A 22,274-nucleotide genomic window follows, 5' to 3' on the forward strand; every position below is an offset into this window, starting at 1 on the left:
GAAGGGAAGGGAAGGGAAGGGAAGGGAAGGGAAGGGAAGGGAAGGGAAGGGAAGGGAAGGGAAGGGAAGGGAAGGGGTGACTCTGGGAGACACATGAAAATTCAGGGGATGCATCTGATGTCTAGTGAGGAGGAGGAGGGCACCTGATCAGAAAAAGCTGAACAGAGGAGGAGTCATTCCCTAAAGAACATGAGCATGAGAGCAAAAAGAGGAGGAAGGACTGAATGCTTTTGCTYCTTGAGAGGTWGGGAAATGGACTGCAACCTTGGACTTCATGCAAAAGGACAAGCAGTGACAAAACTCACTGCTGAGATTTCTGGCATGTGTGCCCCATTTTTCTGCTTCTAGGACCKGCACCTGCTGTGGGAGAGCCCCAAAGCTTGACCCAAGAGCAAGGTGGATCTGACCCTGCTCCCRCAGCTCAGGACTTTGGTGACAGGTTAATCAGTGCCTTGGCAGCCAGGAAAGGAAAAGCAGAAGCACAGGCGAGTTTGCTCTCGCACATGGGAGCAGCAGGAGCAGCTGCACCCTGCCAGACTTCCCTCAGCTCACCAGCCTCACTGCACAGATATGCCCACGAACCACCAGAGCTCAGCTCAGCTCTGGGAACCAGCTGCTTCCCATGCTCTGGCTGCTTGCCACCACCTTGCCCAGGGCYTGGGGAACTGTGAATCTGGGCTGTGGAGCTGCTGCAGAAGAGCTGAAATCCCCAGAGTCCTTGGCAGGGCCACCAGACCTTTGGCATCTTCCAGGGACCTCTCTCTGCTGAGGCAGAGCAGCTCCAGCCCTGCCAGAAACCGAAGGGTTCCCTGGAGCACCCAGTCCAGCTTTGCAGACAGTTGCAACACAAGCAGGGCGGTATCAGCTAGTGGGTCAAAAACCCAGATGGGATGGGGGCAGTGGTGCCAGGCCACATCATGGCCACAAACTTACCAGTCATGACCCCGAAACAGCCACTGAGGAGTGTAAATRGGCTGGGCACTAACCAAAGTCACAGTGTTATGATCAGCCAAGTCACAGCTGCTGGGCCAAGCCATGGAGGTCCTTGTGGCACAGAGGAACCCATAAACATCCTTTACCTACAAGACGTCCTACACCAGCATCCCCACTCTGACCCAGCAGCTCCACATCTTCAGCGAGATGGAAAGCCCATATTCTCCCACTCCAGGTAGAGAAACATTCTTCATTTCTCAGAGGAGATGAGTTATAAATGCAGCACCACAAATTGTTGCTACTAACTGCCAAACCCACAGGAAATGGCAGGAAATCCGAACAGTAAGAGCTCTTTACATATTTCCTCCGAATCTCCCACTTCAAGCCTCCCCAAAACTTCAGCTGGAATAGAGACTTGGGAGATGCTTCAATCTGTTCTAAACCTGTTTGTCAAAACACAGACTCCTCACAAGCACAGCACTGGAGTCAGGAGCACTGAAATCTTGGACAGCTGTTGGGAGAGGTCACAAAAACACAGCCGTGAGTTCTTTGCCAAACATGTGTTCATGTTGTTGTTGCATCCACGATGACTCCATTACCTCCTGCAATATCCCTCTGATCTCCCAGAAAGCCAAGTGCGATTAAATAGCCTGGGAAATGGCTCTGGCTCTATTTCCAGGAGTCTTTATCTGCCTGTTTTGGAAAGCTAATGAGCTGCACTGCCTTGGGGTGAACAGGCAGAGGAGCTCCCTCAAATCAGACTTTCAGTACGGGCCTAGAAAGCAACACCAAGTTTTAAAAACTCATGGTGGCACAAAGAGGATTCAGCAGGTAACTGAAGAACGTGTACACACGCCACACTTGCTCTCCCACCGTGTACAGCGAGCAGGCAGGTCCATACAGCAATTCTGATAGAGCCTGCCACCTCTGCACGTGCTCCCTCTCAGGCCACATCTAACTCAGACCGAGGATGCTTTCACGGTGCTCACACTTTCTGGGATGTAGCACTGCAGGAATGCTTGGGAAAGCCACAAAGAGGGAGCAAGAACAGGAGAGTGAACTTTGGAGGAGAAATTTTCTCAACMCAATTCCTTCTGAATTTTCCAAAGCCATGGTCCCCTGACAATCCTGTCCATCAGAGCACTGTCCCACAACTTCAAATCCAGCTATGTYGTTTTTTTTCAGGAGAAAGGGATAGCCTTCACTTCCCCAAGCAGGTGCAACACAAGATCCCACAGGCGCTGTGCTCAGCAGCACAATACACAATTCCGAGCTGGGGCAAAACCCAGCCTCTCAGCAGGGCTTTGTCAACAGAGTTTGCCATTATCCAAATGGTGATGGGAACAGATCTGCTCYTCCAGCAAGCACAACCTTCTCGCCAGAAGGTGCTGTGCTGTGGTGAAATTCTGTTACCTAATCCACACACCAGGTAACAAACTGCTCGTGGTGGTAGAGTGGTTTGCAGGAACTTTCTCATGTCCATGGCTCTAAAAAGCCTTCTGCCCTCCTCTCCCCCTGCAGCTCACAATGCTGTACCAAACACAGCAGGTGGAAGACAACAGGCACCAACATCAATATTTGGCTGTGGGGCCACGCTCCGAGATCAGCCCATTGTGACACTCTACGAAACCCTTCAATTCTCCAGCACAGCTCAGCTGTGAAACCAGGARTAGAGGGAGCCAGAGGTGGGAAAGGTCACCCATGTGCCCCCCGCTCCCGGCTCTATCCCCCAGGCTCCATCAAGCTGTCACGATTCCTTCTGACCTGAAGGAAGGATTTGCATATGCTCCRAAGCCAGGATGACTGACAGCCCTTCCACTGTTATCCTCACTTGTGTAATTGCAGCAGCTATTCTTGTACATTGAAATGTCTAATCTTAGCAAGCCATGGAGCTGCTGGGTAATATGGACCAACCGGGAATTTCCATGCAATTACTCACCACCGCTACTGGCACTTACTTTGGCTGGTAAAAGTCCTTCTTGTCTGCTGACCCCAGGCTCTGAAAGACACAAAACACAAATGCATTTATTTTTTAACCCTTTGCCAAGCAAGCATCMCTGATGAGGAGGATGGGGAAGCAATGCAAGGCACATGTCTGTTRTTTTCCTGCCTGATAGGTCTGGGCAAGCTGGCTGGACAGGACAGCTTGGACCTCCAGCCAATACCAGCCACAGGCAGAGCCCACAGCAGCCAAGAATGTAAAACCAGAGATTTAAGCTGCAGAGGAAGGGATTCATTAGATCTGAACTYAATGTACTCAGACGTGTCTGTGTCTCCTGTCACTTGCAGAAGTGTGGCACCTTGCGTCAAGAGGAGATTCAAGTCCTTTCAAGTCTGCCCARCTGGACAGAGGACAAAGTGCAGGATCTGGTGGAGGGACTGAGCCACCACCACTGCAGAGATCCTCTGGCAGGGAAAGGGCTGAGTCCCAAGAAAACCACATCAGACCCCAAGGACTCACAAAACTGGGGAGCAGAGATAGCCCTGATGCTCACTCAGGTCCCCATGTGCCACCAAGTCCATCCCCAGCACGACAGAGAGCACCACACATGGGCTGTGTCAGTGTCCCCTGGGAGACTTCAGTCAGGCCGAGCCTCCCCGTGGGGACCCTGGGGATGATGGGCACTGCACAGACCCGCCGTGGGGTGCAGGGCTAGGCACATGCACGGCACACACAGTGTGCACAGCTCCGCACGTCCCATGGGGCCGGGTACCACACACACATGCCAGGCTCTCCCCCAGCACCACTTGTCCCAGAGACACCCGCAGAGGGGACTGGCCCCTGAGTCTGCTCCAAAGCCCCAGTGTGTGGCACGAGCTCCCTGAGCACAGAATGGTCCCTGCACTGAGAGATGTGCAGGGCAGGCTGTACCCAACAGTGGGATGCTCACAGCAGGTGGCACCAGGACAGACAGACACAGACCCACCGGAGCTGGGTGTCACCAAAGCCGTTGCACCTCCACAGCCCTCTCCTCCTCCTCCTCCTCCTTGTCCTGGGGATGATCCTTGTCCTTGCACCTTGTGGGGTGGGGGCCGGTGAGCAGCACACATGGGTGAGTGCAGGGTGGTCCTGTCCCTGTYCCCKTCCCCGTGTGTCCGTGYGTGCAGGCTGGCAGGAGCCACYCAGGCTCTGGGGCGGCTGTTGTAGTTTTGCTCCGTGGTTGCCAGGCAATGGTGAGCTCCAACTCGAAACAGSGGGAGCAGCTGGGCCGAATGCTAATCAGGGCCACAAGAGCAATCCCAAAGCTTCCCCTGGCCAGCCAAAGCCAAGGGAGCTCCCACCAAAGGCAGCAGGGAGAGGAGGACYCCAGCTTTTAAGCAGGCAGGAATTCACTGTCACCAAAACATGACCAAATGGGAGCTCTGCCAAGCCAGCAAGATGGGGRTGTGGCTCAGTGGTGCAGGACCCTCTCCATGGCATGGAAACCTTGGTTCATCAACAGCACAGTGGGGAGGCTGTGACCACCCCACAGCACAGGGGACACGGGTCCGCACATGTGACATCCTCCTGCTCAGCCCAGGGCACACAGAGCTCTTGGGGYAGAGCTGGGAGCACATGAGGAGCTCCCCCCATTTGGGGAAGGAAGCTCATTGGGAAGGGCTGGATCTGTGTTGGGGAGGGTTAGGGTGGAGATCAGGAAAAGGTTCTTCCCCCAGAGGGTGCTGGCACTGYCCAGGCTCCCCAGGGAATGAGGCTGCCAGAGCTCCAGGAGCGTTTGGACAGCGCTGCCAGGGATGCACAGGGTGGGRTTGTTGGGGTGTCCTKGGCAGGGGCAGGAGATGGACTGGATGATCCCTGTGTCTTCCTTCCAGCTCAGGAGATTCTGTGATTCTGTAGTTCTGTCTCGCCTGCCCTCCTGCCGGTATTTGACGTCCAAGAGCCCTGAGCAGCCCCCCTCCTGCTCCTCTGACCCCACAGCAGCAAGGAGCTGCAGCAAAGCCCTACAGATCAATGRCCAGACACGAAACTGGGCTGATCCAACACTGGCATAACCTGCCCAGAGAGGTGGTAGAGTCTCCATCCTTGGAGACATCCAAGACCCACTGGACATGATCCTGGGTGTCCAGGACAATCCAGTGTATGTGATCCTGCACTGAGCAGGGGATTGGGCTGAGAGATCTCCAGGAGATCCCCAGATCTCCCAAACCACTCCATGCATTCCTGAGGCAGCAGAGAAACAAGCAGAGCAGCGATTGCTCAGGGTAAGTGATGGGACCTGGGTGATGGCACCTGCCCACAGCACACCCAGAACAGCTCCACCCCTTCCACACACTCTTCCACACCCCTTCCACACCTCTTCCAACACAGCACTCCCATGTGGTATTTACTCACTTCTTTAAACTTAGCCAAAACCCAACGTCATACTTCCCAAACTGTGAATCAATTGCAATGAAGTTCCTGAGCCACAACAAATTCAGTTCCTTCTGCTCTCTGTGCTAGTGGAGATCACAGAGAACTGCTGATATTTAAGGAGGAATCACCTGCAAACAGCTTTCTCAACACTATTGAAACAACATCTGGAAAACCTGCACCCCACACAGCCAGAGCCTCCACCCAGCCACAGCTGAGGTCCATGGGAAAAGCTCCCATCAAAGCCATGGCCATGGAAAACTAAGAAGATTTTAGGTATCTAGGATAAAACAATGAGGAACTAACTTTGCAGAGAGAGAAAAAAACCCAACAAAATATTGGGTGATTACAGCAATGATGAATCAAAATTATTGATGAAGAGAATAGCAAATAAGGAGGAAAAGTAGAATTCCAGCAACTTGTCCAAGGAATGCAGCCTGGAGCAAGACCAGGAGCAGTGAATCAGCTGTACCACCACCCAAAATCTGGCCTTGAGCCATTTCTTCCCACTTAGTGCCTCAGTTTCCCATATTGTCCCTGCACAGCTCTTTGGCTCCTTACTCCCTTTCCAGAAGAGAACAGGACCATGCCCAGCWGGCAGATGGAATTGCACAGGTCAGTCCCACCACACCGCATTTCTTTCTCCCAAGCAAGCACAAAACCAAGGTGGATGGAGGCAGAGGGCTCTGGGGGAGTGTCCAGGAAAGTCCTTGGCCACAATAATCACCAGAGCAGAGCTTGCCGGAGACCTTTCCAAAGGCAGGGACATCACAGCACCCAGTAGGAGCTGGAGCACTGAGAGAGCTCTGAGCCCAGCCTGGGAAGATCCTCCCCGTTGGATCAGTGATGTCTTGGAGGGGCTAATGAGACATCACAGAGGAAACGGGCCATGGGAGGCTGTGGCACTGCCTGCTGCAGTGTCACACACAGAGGGACAGCAGCAGGACTGGGACAGTGCCACCAGTGCCACCTCAGTCCCACTGGATACCACAGTCTCAGCCACATCCACAGGAGGGGACAATAAGGGAAAAGTGGCCAAGGGAAGGGTGGGATGTAAGGAAGCAGGGTCAGGCAGAGGGAACACATAGTCTGGATCTTAGGAAAAATGTCCTGGCACTGGGCTTGAACAGAGTTCCAACGCCTCAGGTGGGAGGGGTAAGGCAGGTTTTACAGTGCCGACTAGACAAAGCAGTGCAAGGGGACAGCTCCTGACCTTACTGGAGCTGGGACTGGCTTGTGTTTCCTGCCTGTGAACTGAAACAGGCGGATGAGCAAAAGGTGTCACGGTGTTTTCCTGTGCCTTCTGGGAAGAAAGCTCCATTCCTCCTGGACTGAGAAGGGATCTGGAGGCTTCTATCAATGCAAACAAAGAATAAAAGCTCCAATGCCAGCCTGTGTGYACGCTCTGCTCTTGGATGGTCTTGGGGCTTCCTTCCAGAGGRGTAAAGTGACTGCTCGTGGCTCCCATGCATCGAGGCAAAGCTGGGGATGGCAGAGGCACAGCTACAGCATGGTGTCTCAGCTCCCAAAGCAATCTGGGGTCTCCTGCTGCTGCTGAGGAAGCTGGAAGCTCCTGGCCTTCCTGAGGCAGAGGGGGAGGAGCATCACCCAGTTCAGAGTCCCTGCGAGCCCCAGCCGCAGCGTGAGTCAGCCTCCAGCGGGACCCACTGCTGCTCCTCGCTTGCTCACTTCATTGATGACTCAGGGCTGAGGAAGCACACTTTAAGTCCCTTAATGAAATAATGGAGTAATTTTTATCAGCCTGTCTTTTTAAAACAAACACCTCAAGCGAGGCTTGCACCCATCTCCACCCTTTCCTCCTGAGACACTGAGGCGAGGGACYGTGGGTGTGGACAGCACAGAGGCACCTGTGGGGGCAGGAGCTGCCCTGGACGTGTCACTGGGCAGGACAGCCACCAACACACAGCTTCCAGACCACCCCTTTACCCCTCCATCAGGGCCAGGAGAGAAAGGTGGGACGCAAGGGTGCTGTCCCAGATGATGAATGCCCATCCCTGGAAGTGTTCAAGACCCGGTCAGACAGGGCTTGGAGCAGCCTGGGATTCCAGGAAGGTGGAACTGGATGAGCTTTAACGTTTTTTCCAACACAAACCACTCCTTGATTCTATGAATCTGGACCAAGAGGAGTGCTTGAATTTGTTCATTTAATTTCACTTTTCAGGCACTACCTGAATAATTTTGTGAGTTACACGAACGTGGGTAAGCTACCAGCCCAGCTTGCCTACAGCCAGCCTTGCTGGTCCCTGGTCAGAATTAGCACAAGATGCTGCAGACAAAAGTGATGAGTGATTTAAAGGAGTGTGCTGAATTCCAAAATTCAGCCAATCCAGGGAGATAACAGACCCAGGCTGGAAACAAGCATGCTTATGGAGGGCTAAGACAGACAGTATTGTTTTATTTATTTATTCCTGCCAGCAGACATCAATCCTGTTGTACTTTTTCCTCTTGTTAATGTTGCCAAGCATAATCTCAGCTCATCTTTTTTCTAGTCAGCGTCCCTGGGAGAACAAAGTTATTAGCAAGGCTGAAGAAGAAACCTCATGCAATTATTTAGCAGCTACACCAAAATAATCCCCAAAGACCAGTGGCTGCTCATGGGTGGCAGCTTTCGAAGTCATTCCAATAAAATCTGGCTTAGTAACTCCCAGCCTAATCAATGCCCACATAAGCAAATGAGAGGAAAACTGAGGGATGAGTGATTTTTCCATGCTAGAAGAGGATTCTGCAAACCAAACTCATGAGCCATCGCTAGCTGCAGGCTGTGCTGCCACACTGCCATTGTCACCTGCTCACCTGCCAGGACGTCAGCATCCCTGAGCCATGCTCCGGAGCTGGGCTGGGTGGGCTCCACRGGGATTTGGGCACGGGCAGGAGGTGCTTGGCCCCTGAGGCAGGGCAGGGTTCGGGGATCATGGCTGCAGAGCCCATTCCCCACATCCTGGTTTGTCCCCCTGGCTCCTGGTGGTGCTGCTGCTGGCCACAGCCATCCCTCAAGCTCCACGTATCTGCAAAATGCTGCAGTTATGAGTAATGGGGAGGTGATGCCTGAGTGTCGGAAGAGGAATAAAATTCAGAGCCTGGGATGTGAGTGGTTGTTTAGGAAGAGGAAGAAGGAGATGATAGCCCTCAGCCCAGCTYACAGCATCCCCCGAGCCAGGGCTGGAGCAGCCCTGTGCTGGGCAGACCATGCACCTCAACTCCCTCCAGCCCCTGGAATGGGCTCAACTGAGGAGCCAGAGGGCTCTGGGAATGCTGCTGCCCCCCTCCAGCACCCATCCCACGGCCATCACCTGCCCCCAACCCTGCACCTCTCAAACAGCCCCAGCACTGCCAGGGGCCTGGGCTAGTACAGCCCCAAGCAACCCCAAAACATCAGCTATGGCCAGATGAACCCTCAAATCCTAAAACTTGAATTTCAGGCTAGATGAACGAGGTTGCTGAGCTGAAAAGCATAGTGATAACTCCTGCCTTCAGTGTGGGTCCCAGCCTGGAGGGAGCCCCAGGACACCAGGCTGGGGGCAGTTTTGCACCCCCAAAAGCCAGGCTGGATGGAGAGCAGGTCCTGCCTGTAAGCTGAAGTATGGAGAACAAGGAATGGAGAACAGGGTTTTCTGATAAAGGCTGGGTGACACAGCAGAGCAAATCTGGTGGCAGGAAGTGCTGCCCAGATGGGCAGGCCTGGCTCGAGGAAAGGAGGGAAGAGGACGAGCCATTGGAATCACAGAGGGGTCTTTGCTGGAGGCTGGCATTTTGGCAAGGCCAAAGCAGCAGCAGGACCAKGRGGAGGGGYGTGAGCCAGCCCCARCCRCCATCCCCAGAATCCAGCCTGCTCCTGCCTCAGCTTCCAAGGCTCTGAGGAGGAGTGGCCATCCCCGCTCCAGGCCTGACCCAGCTAGGGGAGGATGCCAATGGCTGCAGCATGTTCATTCCTCCACAGCTGCCTCACCCCAGCCAGCTCAGAGCAGGTGCCTGACCCAGCTCTCACACTCGCCTGCAAACAGCCCTGACCCTGTGCACACATGCGGGGCAGCCATGCACATCCAGGCTGGGCTTTGAGTCCAATGGAAGGTGCAACACAAGCTGGAAACCAGAGAAAAGGAGGTTGGSACCACTGAGGGGGGAAGAAGGAAAACCTGGCTATGCACAGTATACTGAAGCAATGCAGAGAACAGAACAGAGGGCCTGAAGCCACCCCCAGCAGGGCAGCAAAACTCACAGCTAGGAGGGAGCTCCTGTGTCCTGGGAACTGTCCCTGCCTCAGACACCACAGACCCATGGGGCAGCGAGGCTGTGTTTGGGTCTCCCTGATGCCACCGCCTGGCTCAAACACTGAGCTGACCACGGCATCTCCCAGGGCCAGGACACCTTTCTGGGAGCAAGGGGGCACTGCCCAGCTCCAGCTCAGCCCACCAGAGCCTCACCCACCCTCACAGCTGGGACCCAGTAGGGAGGCCTTGCTGTTTTTTCTGGGGCCTGAGACATAAATGGAAACCTGGTTCTTCAGAAAACACGGTGGCCACCCAGAGGGTGCTGGCACTGCCCAGGCTCCCCAGGGAATGGTCCCGGCCCCGAGGCTGCCACAGCTCCAGGAGCGTTTGGACAGCGCTGCCAGGGATGCACAGGATTGGTGGGGGATCTCTGCAGGGCCAGGGGCTGGGCTGGGTGATCCCTGTGGGTCCATTCCAGGGTATTCCATGAGTCTGTGAGCTCCACCCAACCCCTCTCTGAGTCCCAGGACAGTGATGGGATGGGGCCTCTGGGACAGCAGCCCCCTCACTCTAGAGCAGATCTTCAGCTTAGTCTGGCACTGCCAGCAGGTTGTATGCTCTTCAGGGCCAGACCAAGCCAGAACAACACCAAATTTCCCAACATCATTRATTCTGCTTCCTGTTCCTTTTCCTCCAGCTCAGAGCTCACCCCTGCAGGTGCAYTGTACAGAGGAGCAGGGATGTGTGCTGGAGCAGCAGGAAGGAGCCAGGCCGTGGTTCCCAACCCATGCCACCATGACTTTAGCCACCCTGCAGCTCCCACCGTGTCGTTCCCTCAGCAATCACACCCACAGAGCTGGGCTGGCTGCAGCACCRACCCTCACCATGACTTGGGGGTCCTCATCAGCCAGGCAAGGAGGACTAGCTCTGTCTCACCCTGCCTTCTGCCCAGAGGAAAAGCAAGTCTGGCAATGAGCATCTGCCAGCAAACTCCATTACACAAGTCTCTTTGCACCCTGTCCTTGCCTTCCCACCCCTTGCAGCATCTTCCCAGCCTGGCTTTCCCCAGCTGAGCCTCCTCCCGGCCATGCTCCCTGTGCAAACCCCTCGCAGCTCACACCACGCTAAGGCTTACCCCAGCTTCAAAGCATTTCTTTACTCAGAGCTCATCCAGGAAACTTTGTTTTCCCCACTGCTATTGTAGTGCTGCATGCCTCTCGAGCTCATTTGTGCACAGCCAGCCACACAGGTACACACAGCTCTGTGCTGGAGTGTSCCTGTGGAAGGAGCTCCCAGCACCCTGCCGGGGCCGGCACAGCCCCATCCTGCCCTCRCCACTTCCCCCGATGAAGAACTTGTCAAATTTCCTGACGGGAGCTGTAAACCTGCCAGCTGCACAGCACCCAGAGCCACACGAACACACAGGCCTGAGCACCTCGGCTCCGTGGGSCCTTCATGGCAGCCCTTGGGGCACCAGGGAGGAGCGGGAGGGACCGGGGGAGCCGCAGGCACAGCGCTGCACACTCGCCCAGTGCCGGATCCACTGACGGGGCACGGCCTTCCATCTCCACCTTATCTTGCCTTCTTTTTCATGATTACAGCCTGCAAACTGTAGCATGATTACAGCAGCTCAGAGCACGTCGGGAAGGAGCTGTGCTTGGGCCTAAGTGTTTGCAGGATCAYGGCTGAGCTGTGGAGCTGAACTCACTGCTATTTATAGCAGGAAGCCCTGACCATGGCACACGCTGGAGGGGAGCATGGCTGGGCCTGTGATCCTGCTAAAACCTGGTGGGTTTTTTTATTTTGCCTCATTTTGGGGATGTCAGCTGCCTGATCTTATAATTGCATTCATGTGCTGCCTGGTATTTACAAATGGTTTTGTTATTTTTTTAATCTTCGGGCACACCAGGTCATAGAATCACAGAGTGGTTTGGGTTGGAAGAGRCCTTAAAGSTCATCCATTCCACCCCTGCCATGGGCAGTGACACCTTCCACTATCCCAGGTTTCTCCAAGCCCCGTCCAACCTGTCCTTGAACATTTCCATCCTCCTACATGTTTATACTGGCTTATAGGTGAAGTTCTATCTTTCATCGCTGATAAAAAAATAAAAAGGCATGAAAAGAAGCTGGATGCGAGTAGTCAGCTCCCAGGGCCTGCAGCTAATTAATTACACCCTGTCCTGCAGTGTGCACTTCACACGCAGCCCCACAGCCTGGCTGGGTGTCAGCAGCCTGACAGCAACTCTGCCCGCCAGCCTGGCTAATTATAGCATGAGCGTGAGGAGCAAACGGGGGTGCCCTCCCTGTCCTCTCCTCCCTTCCCCTCCCTGCCGCTTGCTCCACTGTTGCTGCAGCCTCTGACAAAGAGGACCCAGGGCTGCAGCCCAGGCTGGGAGAGACTTTTACTGAGGCAGGCAGGGGGCCCAGTGGGCAGCACAAAGATCAGGGTGTCCAGCACACAGGGGGTGTCCAGGGACCCTGAGACCCCAAGAGCAAGCACCTGGGCAGGGAGCAAGCTCACCACCACACCCCCACCCTTCACCCGGTGGAGCCAGGCTGCTGATTCCATCCCATCCCATCCCATCCCATCCCATCCCATCCCATCCCATCCCATCCCATCCCATCCCATCCCATCCCATCCCATCCCATCCCTGCTGCCGTTCCAGCCACTCCATCCTTCCTCTCTCCTAGGACAGAGCTCTGCATCTCCCATGTCTCTCCCGCTGCCTTCATACACATCCCAGCACTGGGTCTGGGGGAGCCCCTCCAGTCTGCCTGGAAAATCAAGGTCATGGCAATGTGCCTCTCTCCTCTGGCAGCCTCCTCCCCCTCGGTAGGRACAAGGCATGAGATCTAAGTGGACCACAGTGAGGTGTCCTATCCCCACARCCTGGGGTTTGCTGCCCCATGGGGGAGCTTGGGCACTACAGACCCTTGAGAAGGCAGCAGCACCTTTGTCTCAGTGAGCAGGACCAGGACCAGCACAGCCCYCTTGGGAAGTGCCCTCTGTCATCAAAGCATTCCTGGGGTAGCACACCTGGAAAACAGGGAGGCTCTGAGCAGAGCAGGGATCTGGGGCACCTGGTTGGTCACCCACCCGTGAGTTATTGGCACCAAGGCACAGACAAGACTTGCAGGGACATGAACAGATCAGCAGGGACATGCAAAACCCAGCCCTCACACGAGACACAGAATCCTACAAGGCTGCAATGGGTTGGAAGGGACCTTAAATCTCATCTCATGCCACCCCSTGCCATGGGCAGGGACAYCTTCCAGGATSCCAGGGTGCTCCAAGCCCTGTCCAACCTGGCCTTGGACACTTCACAGGCTGGGSCAGGCACAGCTTCTCTGGACAGCAATATCCACCCAGAGCCCAAAACTCCACTGCAGAGCAGTTCTCTAGTGCTTTTGACCTGGAAAGTGGCTTCCCAAGGTCCCACAACATCTGACTCAAGTGGTCTAAATCTGGATCCTCACTCCTGGGAATGTGGCTGCCACCACAAAATGGTCTTAGCTGCTCCTAGCTGTGGAGAAAGAGAAGRGCTGCTTGCAGAATGACATTCCTACCACTAAACAAGGGTATTCCTCATAGTTGGTCTCTTCATCATCATCCTCTTCCTCCTCAGCTCCCAGYACTTAGTCCAACGCATGGGAAGTCTGGTCCTGCTGCACTGCTCATCCCCGGGGAGCTGATGGGGCTGGGTTGGGGGCTACAGAAGGCTATGACACTCTCTAGGGGTCCTGCCTCAGCTTCATCCCAAGCCAACAGGAGCTAAAATGGGATTTGGTCAGGACAGGGAGAGATGTGACTTGGAGGGAGCGCCTGAGCCCCAGCAGTACAGAGCAGAGCAGGCACCACATCACTGCCTGGGTAACACTGAAATGTCTGTTCTGAGMACCCCTCTGCCACCATCCCTGGCCCAAGGTAACTCCTCTAGACCATAAAATTCATTTTGATGGCCAAATTAAAAGTGGGTTTGTTTTGGTTTTTGTTGTTTGTGTTTTTGTTTTTCAGTAGGTTTTGTAACGCATCAACCAACTCATTTTTGAGCAGCGAGGCTCTCCAARATTGATATGAAGATCTGGCTGCCCCATCCTTGGGAATGCCAAATTGGATAGGGCTTGGAGCAACCTGATTTAGCAGAAGGCATTCCTGCCCCATGGCAGGGGCTGGAACTGGATGAGCTTTAAGGTCTCTTCCATCCCAATCCATTCCATGATYCTAGGATAATATGCCACAGGTTTTTGGGAGCATCACCAATGTGAGCAGAGAAAMCAAGAATTTTATCCATGTAGGTTAGAGGTGAGGCTTTAAGAAGAAAGAGCCCTTGAGCTTTGCAGATTTCTCTTGKAACAGCCTTTCCCGAGGGCTGGAGGCACTGGTGCCATCCTGGCCACCCACTTCTCATTCAGAGAGGAGAGAAGGAGGAGCCAGGGGACAAGGATATTCCTCAATGCCCCCAAAGCTYATGGCTTCCCACAAAGCCACCCCATTTGAGGGTGAGGTCAGCAGTATGGTGAAGACAACAATGTGATGTCCCCAGGTCCACCCTTCCAAGTGGAAAGGGACTGGGACAGCCAGTTCCTCAGTGCTCCCACAACTGCATCTGTACCCTGAGCATTTACACAGGCTCCAGCCAGCCAACCACCACCAAATATTTAGGAATCAAACTCCATAAAGGAAGCACAAGACATAGTACAGAATAAATTGAGTACATTAGAAAAAGCCCAGAGGGGAAAAATAGATTTTTGGAACGTGTTCTCAATCTCATTAATTGGGAAGTCAGCCTTGGAGGGGGAAAAAAATTATTATATCCTCCCCAAACCATTATCCGCTCTTCAGAGTGTATCATATGAAAACAGTTATATGAAAGAATAAATTATATTTGGAATGGCAAGAACCCCAGAATAAAGCTAGGAACTCTGATGTTCCCATATAAAGATAGGAGACAGTTATCTGTTCCAAATTTTCCAGTTTTCTGCTGCGCCAATTCAAATTCACTTCATACCAGCATGGCCATATAAAGGGGACTCCACCCATGTGAGCTTGGAACAAGCAGTAATCCCCCAAACTATCAATTTAATGTATAGGGATAGAAAATGAGGGAAGAATGTACTCCCAGAAGGAGCACTCCATTAACGACATGGCACAGGGCTCCAGAACGTGCACACAGGAATATCATTTACAGGGACTTTAGCATTGTGAGACTGGAGMTGAAACTGAGATTTCTGCATGCAGACATTGTCGATGTTGCAAATTAAATGTCCATTTCCAGATTCAATGTAAACTTTATTTTTGTTTTATTTTCTACTATTTGCTCGGCGTCATGTTTCTTGGCCAGAAGTAGGAAATCATCTCTTCCTTGGGGATTTTTAAATTCATTTTCAGCCCATCTTGCCCAGGCTCTCCTGAGCAGCAGAGGAGGATGGCTCAGGGCAGGGCTGGCGCCAGGCWGGGTCTGTTCAGCCTGACCCCTGTGGAAATGTTCCAGTCYCAGCCTGGGATGTGGGTGCTGRCCACAGCATCCATTCATGCAGGAASRGGTATCCTCGAGTTCCCCCTTACCCTGCACTGGATCCAAGGTGGATAAAAATCCTCCTTCATCTCAGGCACTGGGAATGCTGTTAGCACAAGCCCAAGGCACTGGTATACACTCAGGCATAGCAGCAAGGGGCAGGTGACACAAACACAGGARGCAAAATGTGACCCCAGTCTGGCCCATCCCCCAGCCCCCAGGAATGTGTTGTCATGTTTGGAACCACACAATGAGCTGGTTTCTTGCCTGAAYTACATGAACAATGCACAAAGTGCAGGTGGTGTCTTTCCAGGTTTCCTTYCCTGTTTGGAGTCCCTACACAGAAGACTCAGGGAATGCCCCAGGAGCTCCATGCTCCTCCCACCAGTACTAGGACCCACTGCTAACAGCACGAGGTGAGAACATGGGAAGGACAGTAAGGAGAAGGAAATCTGGGCCAGGAGATGAAAATGAGGACTACAGCCCATCTTTTCTCAGTTTTTAAACCAGTCAAGGCACAGAGCCCCACTGTCGCCAGGCTGAAGCTTCCAGGTCCCCCTCCCTGGAAGTGTTCAAGGCCAGGCTGGACAGGGCGTGGAGAAATCTGGGACAGTGGAAGGTGTCCCTGCCCATGGCAGGGGGTGGAATGAGATGAGCTTTCAGGYTCCTTCCAACCCAAACCATCCCATGATTGTGCGAAGACACAGCCTAGAGAAGAAATTATTTTCTCCAGCTCAACCAATCTAATAAAAATCATTACAAAATAAAACCTAAAATAAAACCTAAAAAAGAAGACCCTTCCAGAAAGCACCTCTGCTCACGACATGAGACCCTAATAAGGACCAGCAGCGCCACATCTGAGCTCCCCCCGCACCATCAACACCAYGCAGCTCCGGCGCCAGAGCCAGCAGCACCCTGGAAAGGAGCGGCAGCCAAGAGCCAGCCCTGTCCAAGCCATCGGGATGGATACACAGATAAACCAGGTCAAAGAAGTGTTTCCATCCCAGCCAGACAGTGACTAAGAGACGGCATTAATTTGTTACTCAGGCCAAGTTTAACTTTTCAGACCAAGAAGAGCCAAACAGTTGTTCCAAGTGAAAAAATACTGCAGGATGCATTCCTTTGCCCTGTCCCAGGAATATCCAGGGATTCATGATTTCGACATGGAGCTGACAGCTCTTTCATATATCACTAAGATTAACAAACCAACTTTTCTGGTTTTCTTTTCATTCCCCAAATTCTATTTACTGGTCACAAGAAGCTGCAAGTCATGTTCACACCGTGCTCTGGGGAGGTGGGGCTGGATGAGCTCCACATGCTCTTAGTGCAGCAYATCAAACTACCACAGACAACAAACAGTTGTTTTATTGGCACTCCTGCTGTCAGCACTGAGAATGGAGTGCATGTCAGGGAGCATCCACCTTCCACCCCTCTCTGGATCCAACAGGAAGGCTCCTGGGAGCTTTACCAGGGATGTGAGACTGAGAACACAAATGACAAACCCTTTGGAGCTTGAAAGCCCTTCCAAATTGATTTGGAATTTGATGACCTGCTCCARCAGCTGTGCCTCTCGCACTGCCTGGCTGGAACAGTGCCCGTATCACAGCAGGTACAGGGCAGCACCTCTGTGCCATGGTGCAGGGAAGGACACGCATGCCCAGGTGAAAGGACAGCAGCCCAATGCCTCACTACAGGGCCAGTGGCACCAACATCACACAGAGGGCTGGGTATCACCAGGACCTGTCACACAACAGCCTTTTGTTTATTTTAGCCTTTTGAGGGCTGCCAAAAATKATGTTTTCAATGACTGGACTCAGAGACTCATCCGACATCATGCCAAAATGGGGGCAGTTGTGCCCAGAGAGGCATCCCCAGCCCCACTGGTGCCCTCCCATCCCTGGGCTGCGGTTGCAAGGCCCGAGGCACTGCAGGGTCCCTGGGATGCCCCACACCACTACAAAGCCTTTGTTTCTGCAGGCAGAGAAGATTTGACCCGGTCAGCTTGGCCAAGGGCTGCACACAGAGCTCTGAACAAACACTGCCACAGGACTCSTGTCTGACTCTATCTGCAGATGGAGCAGAAGAGATGTCCATGCCATGATACAGCCTTGGTAAATCCTGGCAGAGAGCTCAGATGTCATACCCGCATCTTGTTTTATAAAACCATGTGCTGTTCACAGCAGGTCAGATCAGAGCTGGGCAGAGCTTTCAGCCYCATCATCCCTCTCCTGAAAAGCTTCCAAACCAGCTCTGCTGAGGGGCCATGGTCCAGAGCTCCAAATCCACCTCCTTGCGGCCAGCTGGCATGAGAGCTGGTACCATACTCTGCTGCCTGGAATCTTTGGGACCAAAACAGTCCCTTCTCCTCCACCACTCAGGTCCTATGAACCAGTTYTAATCCATAACCAAGAAAGCCTAAGGAATGCCTATGGGACAGTGGTGCCACAGAAGTGCCCAGAGAGGCCCCAGGAATTACCTCAGGGGCAGCATGCAGTCACTTGAGGGTCAGCACGGTGACAGTCCTCACACCCCCCAGACACAGGCACCAGGGAGACAGGACCCACCTGGTCTCCAGKAAAAGCCCAGGCAGCTCCAGGTGAGCAGGGCTGTGGCAAGGAAGGCATCCCAGCATCCCCAGGCACGGCTCCCCAYGCACAGAGCGCTCTTCCATTGAGGCACAGCATTCTCCCGCGGCAGCTGAGCGCACTCGGGAGGGCTGAGCCGCTCGGGAGGCAGGTGACACATCGTGCGTGCCAAAGGCACATCTCCGAGCAGCCAGGGCTAGGCAGGGCTCCCGCTTCTCCCTGTGCCGCCCACAGCCCTGCCTTGTGCCTTGTGGCACCTACTCCCGGTCCCACCCTGCAGCTCCTGCCGTGTCCTCACGTTCACCCCATCCCGCCGGCTCCTGCCCGGCTCCGGGTCAGTGGGCATGGGAGCTCTCCAAGGGGAGGCTGAGGACTGGGCCAAACCCACAGCCCGCTGGGCCATGGCTCAGAGCCACCACAGCTCAGGGCCGGCTGCCATAATGCCCCTGGAGAGGCACTCGGCAGGCACAGCCCCTCCTCAGGCACATCCTCCACACACAGGGATCTGGGCAGGGGCCACCTCTGCATCCACAGGGCAGCAGTCCTCCAGGATGCTTGCTGAGCCATCTGGCCTTCACCACAGCCAGAGGTGAGTGTCTTCACGAACCTCGTGAAAAAACCAACTGCCTTGAATTAACTGCAGCTTTCCCCACCAAAYCTCTTTGGTACCCCCCAATCTGATGTGAAATCACTCACCATCTCTGCAGTCCTTGGAGCTGCACAGAGGTCCCTGCTTCTTTCCTATCTTTCCCTTCTTTTTCCTTCTCCTCTCCTGCTCATCTTCTTCCTCTTTCTCCTAGGTGGCTGGGCTCTCCCTGCTGGGAAGGCAGCAGCCTATTCCAAGATTCCTATCCGGCCGCCCACAGCCTCTCCCAACAATTAGAGGCCTCTGTGGCTGTCCCAGGTAAGCAGCAATGACAGACCTCAAGGCAACATCCATGGAAATATCTGTTCAGAGGCAGGGTTACCTGTCCCTGCCACCYCCTGCCTGGAAAGGAGCATCCTGCACACCCTGGGAGGAGGGAAACAAAATGACACCAACCTGGCCCTAGAAAACAAGGGCATGAATATTACCAAGGGACCCTGTGTCATTCCAGTGGCCCCATCCCCAGTCCCATGGCTCCTTCCCAGCACAGACAAGTCTGTGGAGCTRCTTACACAAGCCTAGTATTTGCAAACAAAGTGATCCTTTAGTGCCACATCCACATCCAAAGGTTACTGGTGAAAACCCACAGGACAGGACAGGACAGTCTGAGGCACCCTCAAGATGTGGGTGCCATGGCAGGGGCAGGGCAGGGCAGGGCAGGGCTCAGGGTGCAGCCATTACCGCAGAGACACAGCCAGGGCAGTGGGGACAGTGGGGCACAGCTGGGATGGGCTGTGGCTTCCCCTCTGAGCCCTTGGGTGTGATCACAAGCAAAGCCCAGGACCGCCATCCAGCCAGCAAGGCTGAGAATTCCCAGTCCCAGGAGACATAAAGTCCAGGCTGCTGACAGAAAGTGCTGGTGTAAGGTACAGCAAACTCACAGCTCCACAAACCCCTCCATAGACCACAAGCAGTAAATGCTATTKTTCCCCCTGCCCTGTCCCAGGGGAGCCAGAAAAGCCATCACTCCCMTTGCCTTAACCCCAATGACTCCCTGCCCTGCCCAGCAGCACCGGCCCTGCCAGATGAATGCTCAGTGCAGATTCACCCCAGCTCTCCCGTGCTTTGAGAACAGCAGCCTCTGACCTCAGGAGGGGTTTGTGCCCTCAACAGGGTCCCATTCCCACTCCCACAGTCTGTCCCATRAAAGTCTCCTGCCTCCCCTGAAGCAGGACAACCAGAATGCCCAGTCCTGTCCATCCACTGCCCAGAAGCAGCAGCACTGCAAGGACTTCCCTGGTCCCTTGTTCCTGGTCTACCCATGCATTTTAGGGACATGTGGCAGATGGGCACACCAAGGAGGATGCAGAAGCCTCTGGTCCAGCACAAGCTTTTGTCAAGTGAACAGCACCCAAATCTCCCTGAGCACAGGTGAAGGGGGTGACTTAGAAATAAATATGAGCATAGATCTACGGGAAGGAAGAGGAGGGAAAAGGCTGAGGAAGATCTGGCTGAACTGGGATGAAGAAGCTCTTGCATTCAGACCCCATTTCAGTCCAGAGAGAGCCAAAACCTCAACAAGAGTTTGTGCTAAAGCCTCTGATCTTCACTGGGGTTTCCTCCCTGGGCACTGCATATTCACACAGCCAGAGACAGCCACTGCCCAAATTCAACTTTAATCCAAATAACATTAAAAGGATCCTCCAGGGATTAAGTGACCTGACAAGCCACAGACACACCCAGGGACAGAAAACTAATGGTGTCACAACAGGGCTGTGATCACATGGCACTCCTGGCACTCACGCCGTGTGCCTCAGTTTACCCAGTCATTAGGGCAGGTGCTACACTGCCTGGCTCCTGCAGGGCAGGGGGAGGTCAAGTCCATACAACAGAATCATGGGATCATGGGATCATGGAATGGTTTGGATTGGAAGGGACCTCAAAGCCCAGCCCATCTCACCCCCTACCATGGGCAGGGACACCTTCCMCTRTCCCAGGCTGCTCCAAGCCCYRTCCAAYCTGRYCTTGGACACTGCCAGGGATCCAGGGGCAGCCACAGYTTCTCTGGGCACCCTGTGCCAGGGCCTCCCCACCTCCCAGGGAACAATTCCTTCCCAGTATCCCATCTAACCCTACTCCCTCCGTTCAAAGCCATTCCCCCATGTCCTATCAGTACATGCCCTTGCAAAGATATATATATCTATATATTTATATATGTATACACATACACACACTCCCACCCMCACATGTTATACATGTATTTGTATTTCATTTTATGTTCAATAGTGCCATTCCCAGCATTGCTCCCATGGGAAGCACAGCCCYGTGCTGCTTTGGCTGGGGGCTGGGATGAACAAGCAGGAGGAGGGAGGAAAGCCATGGCCCTGGGGAGTCTGCCTGCAATCAGGCAGCATTTCATCAGTGGTGAGGGAAGAAATTAAAGAAATAAATCGTATTTTGTTCATGCTTAATGAACACTCATTAGAGAGTCATGATGAAACCATGCATATGCTTTTCCAGGCAGGAGACAGMGGAACTGGGAATCACAGACTGGTCCCAGGGTGGCACAGGGATGTGGGTACTCACAGCAGGAACAGGATGGATGCTGCCAGGGAAGGAGTTGCCAGAGCACAGGGAGCTCCAGCTGGGGATGTGGCATAAAGTGATGGATTTGCTGTGCCTGAAAAGCTGGGCTGAGCTAGGATGATGGGTGAGGAGTTGGGGGAGGACAGGGGAGGTGCAGCCTGAGCCCCATGAGAGGGGCAGCAGGAAAGCCCCTTCCCAGAACAGACCCTGCTCAACGCCACCGTGGCACTGCTGGGGCTGGGGATCCCTGTGCCCCTTGGGAACAGGCTGGCCAGGAGCATCCCCACACCTCAGGATTCCCTGCCAYGGCACAGTGGGCATGGCTGCCTGCTACAAAAAAATGAATTGGGAAAGCCAGTTTTGGGGCAAAAGGGCCTTTTTTGGAGAGGAGGTGAGAAAAYTATTAAAAAAAAAAAAAGCAAAGGGAAAGGCAAAATTGCTGTGTAAGAGATGAAGGAARGGGGGGAARAATGTTGAAAATATATCTCTGGGGAATTGTGGAGAAGAAGAAAGAGCAGAGACACGCCAGGCGAGCTGGAGCGAGACCAGGGAGCAGGAAGCGCCTAACTAGGATGGAGACAGAGATACTACAGAGCCCCGGTGACGTCATGCCCGAGTCGCAGCGGTTTCCAAAACAACTCCAAACTCCAGCGCCTGGAGAGGGAATGAGGAGTGCAGGAGAAGTGGAAACGAGATGGGGCTCGGYGCTCAGAGGGAGCTGAAACAGGAGCTGGAGGCGTCTGTGGAGCCGAGCCTGCTCCCAGCTCCCCATCCGTTTTGCTCTGGCGGGATGGGCTCTGGGGAGCGGCAGCCACGGAGACAGAGGTTATTGTAGAGCCAGGCAGCATCAGAAAGGAAATTCCTGAGGGTGTTTTCCTAATTGATACGTACAATGAAGTTACAGTCCCCCAAAGCCCCTTGCTGCAGGAAGGTAAATGCTGGATGCTCCCAGAAGCAGAGCCAAGGAGTGAGCAACAGCAGAGTCGGTGACCCAGAGGAAATAAATCTGCACTAAATGGGAATCTTAGACAGAGAGTTGTCCCAATGGCAGTGGGTGGCTCTGCCCCAGCCTGTTCAGATTAGAGGGTTTTATGGCTGTGCTGGCCCTGGGGAGCCCAGCCAAGGCGGCTGGGTCAGCTCAGGGCTCTGTGAGGAGGGTGGAGAACAAAGTGAGAAGGGGGACTGAGCCCCCAGGGCCAGGTTGTGGTGCCCTTTGCCATGGGCTTGCAATGTGGGGCTGCTCCTGTGCCCCCAGCCCACCCCACAGCTGCTGGGTGGGTATGGCAGCCCCAGCACGGACCCTATAGGTGAGAAAGGGTGGCACAACAGTCATGGTGATTCTGAACAAGGACTCTGCTGTGTGGACAACCTGTGACCAAGCAGGTGACCCATAGAAGGAATCAAATCATCCTTGTTTCAGGCAGGAAGAGTCTGGCACAGACCTCTGCATCCACACAGGGTCTGCATGGGACTCCAACATCAGGGACA

General features: G+C 54.0%; 1 long non-coding RNA gene across 1 annotated transcript in view; it reads right to left on the reverse strand.

Moving 5' to 3' along the window:
- The window catches only part of LOC130585955 (uncharacterized), a 47,835-nt gene extending 29,298 nt beyond the window's left edge, over positions 1 to 18,537 (reverse strand). Inside the window, exons 1-2 of the long non-coding RNA XR_008966645.1 lie at positions 18,311 to 18,537; positions 2,892 to 2,932 (exon numbers count right to left, since the gene is read on the reverse strand). This is a non-coding gene — a long non-coding RNA (uncharacterized LOC130585955). The remainder of the gene's footprint in view (positions 1 to 2,891; positions 2,933 to 18,310) is intronic.
- Positions 18,538 to 22,274: the final 3,737 nt, after the last annotated feature.

This window comes from Malurus melanocephalus, unplaced genomic scaffold, assembly GCF_030028575.1.
Source record: "Malurus melanocephalus ecotype Western Australia unplaced genomic scaffold, MMel_1.1 scaffold_1022, whole genome shotgun sequence".
NCBI lineage: Eukaryota > Metazoa > Chordata > Aves > Passeriformes > Maluridae > Malurus > Malurus melanocephalus.